General features: G+C 53.6%; 2 non-coding genes across 2 annotated transcripts; one reads left to right on the forward strand and one right to left on the reverse strand.

The window, feature by feature from the left end:
• Nucleotides 1-4,090: 4,090 nt before the first annotated feature.
• Nucleotides 4,091-4,282, reverse strand: LOC140215122 (U2 spliceosomal RNA). The gene has a single exon (XR_011892042.1). It is a non-coding gene; the product is annotated as a U2 spliceosomal RNA (small nuclear RNA).
• Nucleotides 4,283-9,933: 5,651 nt separating this feature from the next.
• LOC140215123 (small subunit ribosomal RNA) lies at nucleotides 9,934-11,748 on the forward strand. Its single transcript, XR_011892043.1, has one exon. It is a non-coding gene; the product is annotated as a small subunit ribosomal RNA (ribosomal RNA).
• The last annotated feature ends 752 nt before the right edge of the window (nucleotides 11,749-12,500 follow it).

The raw sequence follows: 12,500 nt of genomic DNA on the forward strand, positions 1-12,500 counted from the left end.
ACTTCCACCGGAATGCATACAATTTCAGCAACAATCCCGTGGCTTCAGTTTTAGTCCCCGCGTGGCTTAAGCGCCGAGCATTTTTTCTCGCTACCTGGCGTAAGCGCCGAGCATTTTCAGGCTTAAGCGCGGGCGTTCGGCGCTCTCCGTGGCCGCCCCGGCTGACGTGGTTGCGGACTTTGCCGCGCGCAGCTTGAGCGGTGAGCATTTTCAGTCGCCATATGTGGCTTAAGCGCGGGCGGGGTGTGGCCGCCCCGGCTGACGTGGTAGCGGACTTGGCGTAATGTTGCCCGTTGTTTCACAGGAAACGGGCACCGCGAATTTCATGCTTTCTTTCCAGCTTGGAACGTTTGGCTTTGTGTGCGGGTGCTGCATTTAAGGAGCTGTGTATAACTTTATAGAGCGTCTCAAGAAAAACAATTTGTTTGAAGCTTCACACGTGAGAGGAGCGGCTTCTGAGTACGAGGCGGTTTTCCTTTTTTTTTTTTTCTGCCGATAATTGTACTCATCTGCCACGTCTCTCACCACGATATGATATTTTTTTGGGGGGTTTCTCCTTTGATCCTCAAGTGAACGGACTGTCCAGTACTGATGCCATTTACAAAAATCCAAAACAGCAGAGGCCCGCACCTGCTCAATCAACGCCAACTCAATTTAAGGAAGGGCTGTTCAAAAGCTGATCGAAACCATCCAGTTTGGGAAAACCTATTTTATGCAGTAGTTTTTATTATTATTTTTTTTTTATTGTGAGAGACGTGAAATCCACACCACGAAATGAACGTCCCTTTGTTACCCTTTTGTTACCGCGGCTTCGAAACCGTGCGTAATACCAATTTAATTGTGTCCTGGTTGGCCGTTTGTCAGCACTTTGTGTTCTTCTAGAAAATCAACTACTAGTTTATAAATTACGTGCGCGAAATTTTCCTCCGTGTGCACCACCAAAATACTTAAAGAAGAGAGAATGCGTCCGGGGCCTTGGGATTTCGAAAATGCCGTGCTCTGAAATTTTCACATCCGCCATTGGAAAGATAATTATTATCCGTCGTAAAAAAGAAAAAAAAAAAGAAAGAAATCACATTTGAAATTATCATTGAAAGTGGCCACGTTTTTCGGGGCATGTCTTGATGAAATAATTTCAGTTCAGTTCAGCATGATTGGATTTCATCTTTTCCAGTATTCTCAGTACTCTCGTTGTAGTACCAATTGCCGGCAGATTTTTTTTTTAGTTGTTTAGAGTTATACATTCCTGAACGATGTTTTTCTTTTCCTCAAAGCTAGCCATAGAACCAGCGCTTTCTATAAAATCATGACAATAAGAATCCAGCATATCGGTTCATCTTCGGCGCGATTAAAGTTCGGGAACTGGCGATTTTTTATTGCCGTGATCAAGAAGGTTAACACCAGATAAGGCGTGATATTTCAGCATACCAGTCACGATATCTAATCGAATCTAAGATTGAAATGGCGTTCTGAATTCTTTCGGTTCCAGATAGAAAGAAACAGAAAAAAAAAAAAAAAGAAAGGATGTGATTGATTGCCATTCAAATCTGAAGACCGCGTGGAGAAAGTGTTCCGGTTTACATTCGGCAAATCAAAATGAACGGCTAAAATTAATCCATCGTCTGGTTTCATGCGCGAGATCACGTAAAAGGCAGCCATTCTTCTTAGCATGGTTTCTCTCTTTTGCTCTCTCATTCGCGCACGGAAATTTCTTCGTACGGGAATTTTATGAAGCGAAGGCGGCTGCAGACCATTTTCTTTGTTTAGTTCATGTTCGTAGGCGCAAATTACAAACCTAACACTTGGAGCAACATTTCCACTACTCTAGAGGGGCATAAACTGTAGACAGTGCACGCTTTCTCATTTATCCAATCGCTCGCAAACACATTGCATTGCTAGTCTACAGTGGCAATACAAAGTGACGTTTCACCATGCACGTCGAAGTTCATTACCAGTACCGCGCCAGCATCGACCGGCCGGCGAAGCGACGAGCTCAGCAGCGCATGCGCAAGGCCCGACACCACCCCAACCGAGCTTCCCTGCTTATCGGAGAGAGCAAGTGCGCGTGAACACGGGCGCGTCTGAGTATCTGGATTTAAAAAAAAAAAGAAAAAGAAAGCGTTTCCGAGATATTGACAAAGACAAGTGGTCGCGGTCGCTCTGAATCTTATCGTATTATAGAAAACGTGGGATGGCGGCGCTTCCTCGAGGGTCAGAAAGTACAATCGTCGAACTAGGTGGCAAGTGGAGTACATCCTTTTTCTTGGAACGGTTTGCAATTGACTGCTTGAATGTGCCGACCACGCGTCGCGGGTCGCGTATAGAGCCAACCGTTGGCAAGCACGCGTCTAGCGTAGCAGCAGAACCGATCGCGGTTGCGATAACCCATCGTTGGCAGCGAAAAAGAAAAACACCCACACGCAGTTTGTAGCAATAACCGTACAAATCAATGTGGTTTTAAATATAGCTTCACTGGTCACCCAAGAAGGGCACCGAAACTTTCTCATGACGCACACCGCTGTAGTCCACAAAGAACAAAGCGCACAAAATAGATATGATACAGCCGCACCGCATTATTTCGTGTTTTCACCATTTCATTACTTTCGTGTGCATGCGCGCTAGGGCCACGCAGGCCAGGAGTAAAAGGCACGAAAAAAAAAAAAAAAATGGTACGCAATCCTAAGCTTTGACTTGACTGCTGTGGCACTCGCATTTGTGTTCTTTACCTTAGGCGAACGCAATGCGCAAACTGAACTGGAATTTCCAATAATGGAAATTCCTGTTTGGCTCATATTTGCGTTTTTCGCCCGAGCAAGCGCTTCACTGCACTACGCTTTGCCCCTTCAACGTGGCTACACTGCCCGGCAGGCGTGTTCTGCGTAGGGCCGAACCTGCAGGCAAAAAGCATGGGCGCCGCCATCTTGTTGAGAGCGGCGCCAGGGACACAATCGCGCCTAGCTCATTGAGTTTTCCCCCAAAACTGAAAAAAATTTGACTTCATTAAACGAGAAAGATGCCACGAGTGTCCCAACAAAAAGCTTTGAGGATTACCGAAGGGTAACTGAGGGCGACGCAACGGGCTCTGGAAAGAAGGATGATGGGTGTGGCGTCACGGGGGGATCGGAATAGAGCAGATTGGGGTGTGCGAGAACAAACGCTCGTTAATGACACCAAAGTTTAAACCAGGAAAAACAAATGGGCATGCGCAGGGCATGCAATCTGGGGGGAAGATAACCGGTGGCCATTAAGGGTTACAGACTGAATTCCGAGAGGAGGGAAGCGTAGCAGGGGGTGGCAGAAAGGTAGGAGGGCAGATTAGATTAGGGACTACATGGCGACAATCGGCACCTGACCGGGGTACTTGGAGGATCATGGGAGATGCCTTTGCCCTGCAGTGGGCGTAGCCAGGATGATGATGATGATGATGTTCATGATGAAAAGGTAGCAACAGGTCTTCGTAACATACAGGTTAGAAAGATGAGGCACCTTTTAACCCTTGAATATATTTCGCCACATTCGGGCATACGACAAGTTTGTTTTCGAGGCGCTCGGTCCCACTGCTGCGAAAATGTGTACACAAAGGCTGCACAGTAGTTGCCAGAAATCGGGCACTCTATTTTTCTTTCATAGGGAATCTTTCTTCCACTTGGGCAGCGGATTTCGGCGGCAGGGCGAGCTTGCGTGGGCGCGGTGGTTTACGGATCCAAGCGATAGTGAACTCCAAAATCCAGTGTTGGCTTTGAGTGGGATTCATATTGATTGCGAACCCCACGGCTAATCCTACCCCCCATCCCCCCAAGTGGCTCTTTACAGGAGACAATCATTCAGAGACATCGGACAAATAGGAATTCTGGTTCTTTCTTTTGCTTTCATTAATTTTTCTCGAAGCCCATAACTAGAAATTTGCTGGAGCGGCTGTCCCATTTGCGACGCAACAAGTGCGACGCTACACACAGATGGAGTGGCAGTTTAATTACTCTCGTGGTCCGCGAACCGGCATCGTTGCGTGTAGTATAGGAATGGTGCGTGTCAAGTCAGTGCTCGCGTTGAGCTTGTGCTCTTCATTTTGATTGAATGAAGTCTCACCTAAGTGAGCGGGGCCGATCCCGGAGGTAGTGCAATACCGGGCCGACCTGCGGCGGAGGTGAAGCAGGCTTCAAGCACTCCGCCAACTTCCAAAAATAGGTTTAATATCGTGGGTCCATATAGAACCCGTATCAGATATTAAGCTGATAAGAACAGAGTTTTTTATTTATGCTAGTTACAAATACATCAAAAATATGTTACAAAACCAAGGAAAAAACGGATAAAAGGTGTATAATCTAAAAACGCAAACAAATGACTAAAAAAACTAGTTAGTGGTGTTAGTGATAAAAGGCTAAAACTGTAAAGGTGTAAAATACATGGCAAAACGCTTCTCTAAAACATAAAAGATCATTAAGAGGTGCCTACATGGGCTTTAAAAATCTTCGTAGATGGGCTTCGTAAATCTTCGTACATGGGCTTTAAAAATCTACACTTTGATCTTAGCCAAAAGGCCGAGAAGCGATGTCCTTCACTTCACTTCATTGTACTACTGCCTTGTGGGCGCCCTGCCGACATGGGTAACCTCAGCAACAGCGTGGGCAATATTATAAAATTCAGCCTGTGTACAGACTCAACGCTCCCTATCTCACGGATGAATTCGCAACGCCTCAGTCTTTCGCTGTTAACGAAACGCTGTCGCGTAGAAACGAGACCCGAGTGCAAGCTTGCTTGTAACGCGAAACCAACCAAGGCAACCTCGTAGAAAACGGAACAGGCGAGCGGAAAAAAAACGCGCCAGGGGAATGCTTACTTCCGTCTGAATGCGACCGCTCAAGGTGACCTTCCTTGAGGGCTTCGTTTCAAGCCCGTGTGCAATTGTAATATACTACGCGCATTTCCTTCATTTCTTTTTATTTACCGCAAGGCCCACTGAAAATTTTGATACGGCACAGGCCGGGACGGATCGCAACGTGTCGAATCGACCGGTAGAATTAGGTAGCATGCCCCATGTACGAAGACGAGCAACATAGAAGTGAATGACAAAATAAATATAGAAAACGCTGCACACTCCTTCCAACCGGAAACATAGAGGGGAGAAAGATCGCCATCTGAAACACAGGCATTGTAAAAAAAAGAAAAAAAAAAGTGCTACCTCATCATCTTTACCATTACCGTGTGTGTGTATGTATATATGCATGTGTGTGTGTGTGTGTTTGTGTATTTATATATATATATATATATATATATATATATATATACGCACACATGCTAGCATAGCTTAAACGCAGCTGGAAAGCTCAGCCTTGCACAAGAACCACCCCCTGTCGCAAACCCCTTTGAAACATTCAAATGCCAAACACGAGTAGAGCGAGGTCGTTCGAACCTGGCGCCAAAACGCATTGGCGCCATCTGTGTACGGAACTAGGAAAACCTGCGGACTTTGCAATACAGAAAGAAAGGTAGATGGCGCGAGCTAACGCTCCATTGCATACTAAGAACGAGAGTTAGTGAATAATGGCAGAAACGTCTTGGGAAGAGAAAAAAAAAAAAAACACGCAAAAGTTGTTGGCTTGTGCAAGCACTCTATGTTACAGCGATTAAAGAGCATAGCATCTTCTACAACAGCAGCTACAAAAAGAAGAAGAACGTGAGAGAGGGAGAGAGACAGGCGTGTTTCTTTGGAATGCAGAGCATGCAGCACATACTATAAAGTGCCAAAGAGACGGGGAAAGCAGATGGCGCGAAGGTGTATGTCCTCAAAGCTTGAAAGCAATTTCTAAATTACATGTACCGAAGTCCACCTACTCTCATCAGGTTGCTCCCGCCTCCAGTTGCGTTTAAAGTGAAATTACAGTCGCCTCAAAGGCAGACAGAGAGAGAGTGAAAATAGGTACACTTGCTTCGCGCAGCTGCAGCCGTTCAAATTTTACAGCAAGAGCACTCCCGAAGCAACAAAGTCCGCTGCCGCCTGGGCGCAATGCGCTCGCTTCAGTAAATTGCCGTGCTGGCCTCGGCAACCAAGAGGTGTAGTGCGGCAGACTGCTGCATTGTAGCACACCGCAAACCGTGCAGACGTAAGCGATCGCCTCGACATCGCTGCGAGCGCTCGAAGAGACAAAGTCCGAAACCACGTGTGCCGGGGCGGTGCGAGCGCGACGCCTTTGACGCAACTTTTGCGTACAAGCCGCCGCACCGCCACGACGGAATCGCTGGCATCCCGCACGCAGCTGCATTGTGTCACGCCGGCAATCGTTGAAACACCACGCAGTCGTCGGCGTCGGCCCCGACATGGTTGCGAGCGCTGGAAGAGACAAAGTCCGAAACCGCGTGTGCCGGGGCGGCGCGAGCGCGACGCCTTTGACGCAACTTTTGCGTACAAGCCGCCGCACGGACACGACGGAGCCGGTGTCACCCTGCAGAGGGCTGCACTATAGCACGCCGGGAACCGGCAAAGAACCGCGCAGACGTCGTCGTTGGCCGCGGCGTTGCCGCGAGCACGCGAAGAGACAAAGTCCGAAAGGACGTCAGCCGGGGCGTCGAGCACGCCGCCCGCACTGTTCGCACGCGTGCTCGGAAATGGCGAAGGGGCCGCGCTAGCGTGCCTTGAATCGGTGAGCGGCGGTACCGCGGCGATCGCCAGAGCTCGAATCCGCCCTGCAAAAGCCAAATATTGGCGCTCGGCTCGGCGCAGTACGCCGCCGCGTCGCACGAGTACGGCCCCATGGAGGTCTGGGCACTTATCGCTGCTACTGTAAGGGGCCGTACGGCCCCGGCCGACATTGTACCGTAGTGCGATTTTCGGCTTGCGCGTGCTCGTGGCGTAGTCCGCGCACCGTTCCGACGTCGACAATCGTGCCCACGACTACGCGAGCGCTGGAAGAGACAAAGTCCGAAACCGCGTGTGCCGGGGCGGCGCGAGCGCGACGCCTTTGACGCAACTTTTGCGTACAAGCCGCCGCACGGACACGACGGAGCCGGTGTCGCCCTGCAGAGGGCTGCACTATAGCACGCCGGGAACCGGCAAAGAACCGCGCAGACGTCGTCGTTGGCCGCGGCGTTGCCGCGAGCACGCGAAGAGACAAAGTCCGAAACGACGTCAGCCGGGGCGTCGAGCACGCCGCCCGCACTGTTCGCACGCGTGCTCGGAAATGGCGAAGGGGCCGCGCTAGCGTGCCTTGAATCGGTGAGCGGCGGTACCGCGGCGATAGCCAGAGCTCGAATCCGCCCTGCAAAAGCCAAATATTGGCGCTCGGCTCGGCGCAGTACGCCGCCGCGTCGCACGAGTACGGCCCCATGGAGGTCTGGGCACTTATCGCTGCTACTGTAAGGGGCCGTACGGCCCCGGCCGACATTGTACCGTAGTGCGATTTTCGTCTTGCGCGTGCTCGTGGCGGTGTCCGCGCACCGTTCCGACGTCGACAATCGTGCCCACGACTACGCGAGCGCTGGAAGAGACAAAGTCCGAAACCGCGTGTGCCGGGGCGGCGCGAGCGCGACGCCTTTGACGCAACTTTTGCGTACAAGCCGCCGCACGGACACGACGGAATCGCTGGCATCCCGCACGCAGCTGCATTGTGTCACGCCGGCAATCGTTGAAACACCACGCAGTCGTCGGCGTCGGCCCCGACATGGTTGCGAGCGCTGGAAGAGACAAAGTCCGAAACCGCGTGTGCCGGGGCGGCGCGAGCGCGACGCCTTTGACGCAACTTTTGCGTACAAGCCGCCGCACGGACACGACGGAGCCGGTGTCGCCCTGCAGAGGGCTGCACTATAGCACGCCGGGAACCGGCAAAGAACCGCGCAGACGTCGTCGTTGGCCGCGGCGTTGCCGCGAGCACGCGAAGAGACAAAGTCCGAAACGACGTCAGCCGGGGCGTCGAGCACGCCGCCCGCACTGTTCGCACGCGTGCTCGGAAATGGCGAAGGGGCCGCGCTAGCGTGCCTTGAATCGGTGAGCGGCGGTACCGCGGCGATCGCCAGAGCTCGAATCCGCCCTGCAAAAGCCAAATATTGGCGCTCGGCTCGGCGCAGTACGCCGCCGCGTCGCACGAGTACGGCCCCATGGAGGTCTGGGCACTTATCGCTGCTACTGTAAGGGGCCGTACGGCCCCGGCCGACATTGTACCGTAGTGCGATTTTCGTCTTGCGCGTGCTCGTGGCGGTGTCCGCGCACCGTTGCGACGTCGACAATCGTGCCCACGACTACGCGAGCGCTGGAAGAGACAAAGTCCGAAACCGCGTGTGCCGGGGCGGCGCGAGCGCGACGCCTTTGACGCAACTTTTGCGTACAAGCCGCCGCACGGCCACGACGGAGCCGGTGTCACCCTGCAGAGGGCTGCACTGTAGCACGCCGGGAACCGGCAAAGAACCGCGCAGACGTCGTCGTTGGCCGCGGCGTTGCCGCGAGCACGCGAAGAGACAAAGTCCGAAACGACGTCAGCCGGGGCGTCGAGCACGCCGCCCGCACTGTTCGCACGCGTGCTCGGAAATGGCGAAGGGGCCGCGCTAGCGTGCCTTGAATCGGTGAGCGGCGGTACCGCGGCGATCGCCAGAGCTCGAATCCGCCCTGCAAAAGCCAAATATTGGCGCTCGGCTCGGCGCAGTACGCCGCCGCGTCGCACGAGTACGGCCCCATGGAGGTCTGGGCACTTATCGCTGCTACTGTAAGGGGCCGTACGGCCCCGGCCGACATTGTACCGTAGTGCGATTTTCGTCTTGCGCGTGCTCGTGGCGGTGTCCGCGCACCGTTGCGACGTCGACAATCGTGCCCACGACTACGCGAGCGCTGGAAGAGACAAAGTCCGAAACCGCGTGTGCCGGGGCGGCGCGAGCGCGACGCCTTTGACGCAACTTTTGCGTACAAGCCGCCGCACGGCCACGACGGAGCCGGTGTCACCCTGCAGAGGGCTGCACTGTAGCACGCCGGGAACCGGCAAAGAACCGCGCAGACGTCGTCGTTGGCCGCGGCGTTGCCGCGAGCACGCGAAGAGACAAAGTCCGAAACGACGTCAGCCGGGGCGTCGAGCACGCCGCCCGCACTGTTCGCACTCGTGCTCGGAAATGGCGAAGGGGCCGTGCTAGCGTGCCTCGAATCGATCGGCCGGGGGCCCCGTAGGGCGACAGACAGGCAATTGTGCAGGAAACCGTACTGGCCATTGGCGAGAAATTGCCGTTCGCGCATTCGGTGGACGCGCTGCGCTTTCACGACTTCGGCATTGTGCTGCCGACGTAAGCTTTCAATCTTGCTCGCGGCGTTACGAGGCGGCACGATTTTCGCCAAACGCTCGTCGAAAGTGGCACGAGTACGGCCCCATGGAGGTCTGGGTACTTATCGCTGCTATTATATGGGGGTCCCAGAGAGCAGTCGCCCCCAAAGCGACCTGGGTGTTTGATATGCGGCGGGCTTCGTGCCCGTCAAGCGTGTCCCCGGTATCGCTCCCGTGGATCCCACAGCTGACGTCTGCAGCCTCATCCGCTTGATGCGTTAGGGGCTGGTTGTCGGACGACGCTTTTTCCACGATATCGAAGTGTGTTCCGCATCGTCCTCGGACGAATCAAATACGAAAGCGCCGAAGGCGCGGGCGTGACCCGTCGCCTAGCGGCTTTGCCGTCTCGGCTACGTTGCAAGTGTCGGTCGGTCCACCAGTGCTGCGGGCTCGAGAGAAACCGCAAGCCGCGATCGAGTCGACACAACCGGTCTATCGAGAATGTTGCGTGCTTCTTGCCGCGTGGCGATACCCGGCCCTGCGGGGAGGGCGCCGTTGCGAGCTCGAACGCCGTCGTCTCGGACTGTGCAAAGTGCTACCCTTTGCGAGAACGAAGCGTGTTGGGGCGCCTGAAGGTGGCCTCGGCATCGCAAAAACGGCGTCCGGCCTGCTTGAAAGGCTGGACGCGCAGTTGAACGATTACCTGGTTGATCCTGCCAGTAATCATATGCTTGTCTCAAAGATTAAGCCATGCATGTCTAAGTACATGCCGAAATAAGGCGAAACCGCGAATGGCTCATTAAATCAGTTATGGTTCCTTAGATCGTTTCTTCCTACTTGGATAACTGTGGCAATTCTAGAGCTAATACATGCAGTGAGCCTGAAGCCCTTTGGGCGACGGGTGCTTTTATTAGACCAAGATCGATCGGGTTTCGGCCCGTATTGTGTGGTGACTCTGGATAACTTTGTGCTGATCGCATGGCCACGAGCCGGCGACGTTTCTTTCAAGTGTCTGCCTTATCAACTTTCGATGGTAGGTTACTTGCTTACCATGGTTGTTACGGGTAACGGAGAATCAGGGTTCGATTCCGGAGAGGGAGCCTGAGAAACGGCTACCACATCCAAGGAAGGCAGCAGGCGCGCAAATTACCCACTCCCGGCACGGGGAGGTAGTGACGAAAAATAACAATACGGGACTCTTTTGAGGCCCCGTAATTGAAATGAGTACACTCTAAATCCTTTAACGAGGATCAATTGGAGGGCAAGTCTGGTGCCAGCAGCCGCGGTAATTCCAGCTCCAATAGCGTATACTAAAGCTGCTGCGGTTAAAAAGCTCGTAGTTGGATCTCAGTTCCAGACGAGTAGTGCATCTACCCGATGCGACGGCTCGGACTGAACATCATGCCGGTCCTTTCTTGGTGCACTTCATTGTGTGCCTCGAGAAGGCCGGTGCTTTTACTTTGAAAAAATTAGAGTGCTCAACGCAGGCGAGTCGCCTGAATAAACTTGCATGGAATAATAGAACAAGACCTCGTTTCTGTTCTGTTGGTTTTTGGAATACGAGGTAATGATTAAGAGGGACAGACGGGGGCATTCGTATTGCGGCGCTAGAGGTGAAATTCTTGGACCGTCGCAAGACGAACTACTGCGAAAGCATTTGCCAAGAATGTTTTCTTTGATCAAGAACGAAAGTCAGAGGTTCGAAGGCGATCAGATACCGCCCTAGTTCTGACCATAAACGATGCCAACCAGCGATCCGCCTGAGTTACTCAAATGACTCGGCGGGCAGCTTCCGGGAAACCAAAGTGTTTGGGTTCCGGGGGAAGTATGGTTGCAAAGCTGAAACTTAAAGGAATTGACGGAAGGGCACCACCAGGAGTGGAGCCTGCGGCTTAATTTGACTCAACACGGGAAAACTTACCCGGCCCGGACACTGGGAGGATTGACAGATTGAGAGCTCTTTCTTGATTCGGTGGATGGTGGTGCATGGCCGTTCTTAGTTGGTGGAGCGATTTGTCTGGTTAATTCCGATAACGAACGAGACTCTAGCCTATTAAATAGGTGCGGGGTTCCCAGCACCTTACAACCTTCTTAGAGGGACAAGCGGCTCCTAGCCGCACGAAACAGAGCAATAACAGGTCTGTGATGCCCTTAGATGTCCGGGGCCGCACGCGCGCTACACTGAAGGAAGCAGCGTGTCTTTATCCCTGTCTGAAAAGACTGGGTAACCCGTGGAACTTCTTTCGTGATTGGGATAGGGGCTTGCAATTGTTCCCCTTGAACGAGGAATTCCCAGTAAGCGCGAGTCATAAGCTCGCGTTGATTACGTCCCTGCCCTTTGTACACACCGCCCGTCGCTACTACCGATTGAATGATTTAGTGAGGTCTTCGGACCGATGTCCGGCGCGGCCTTTCGGTTGCGCCGGTCTGTTGGAAAGATGACCAAACTTGATCATTTAGAGGAAGTAAAAGTCGTAACAAGGTTTCCGTAGGTGAACCTGCGGAAGGATCATTACCGGATTGTGAAGGGTGGCGAGCGCCATTGTTTCTACCCCGTGTGGGTGAAGCAGCTCGCTGCGCCCGACGCTTTCCGCCGCTGGCCCCGCTTGGACGCGGGGACGGCTATACCCGAACATGCCGGGGACTGCCTGAATTTTGAGGGGCGCCCCGTGCCAAATTTGTTGCGCCCAGTGGACGCCGGCTGCAACCTTGGACGGTTGGCTTGGCCGCGCCCGCGGGTAGAAACGGCGTAACGCACACTGGGTGGGCTTTCTGTCCGCTTTGGCGCTCTTGCGCGGAATGGGAGTAAGACGACCCGACCTGCTGCTTTGCCCAGTACGAGGGGAACGGCGAAGCGTGCGGTCGGTCAAGGAACTGACGGTCGAGAGCTAATGCCGCTGCCGCTTAGTACACACACGGAACCGTGGTGCGAGCGCTCTCCCGTCCTCCGCGGCAAACGCTGCCGAGTCTGAAAAGTCTGGCGGCTGCCGGTCGCTTCCTGCGGCGAGTATGGAGTAACGACCCGACTTTGTTGCCGCCCAAGTACTAAAGGAACGGTGTGGCGCTCGGTCGGTCATGGAACTGTCGGTATGAGGGTGCGGCTGCCAAGTACGGAAGGAACCGTGGCCTAAAGTGCTCTCCCGTCCTCCGCGGCAAATGCCACCGAGTCCGAAAGGGCCGGAGGCTGCCGGTCGGCTCCTGCTCGTGACGCGCGAGGTGTCGAGATCGCGGTTTAATGCGACGACGTCTGCAGGCTATTCGCCCGCC

Source organism: Dermacentor andersoni, unplaced genomic scaffold, assembly GCF_023375885.2.
Source record: "Dermacentor andersoni unplaced genomic scaffold, qqDerAnde1_hic_scaffold ctg00000835.1, whole genome shotgun sequence".
Classification (NCBI taxonomy): domain Eukaryota; kingdom Metazoa; phylum Arthropoda; class Arachnida; order Ixodida; family Ixodidae; genus Dermacentor; species Dermacentor andersoni.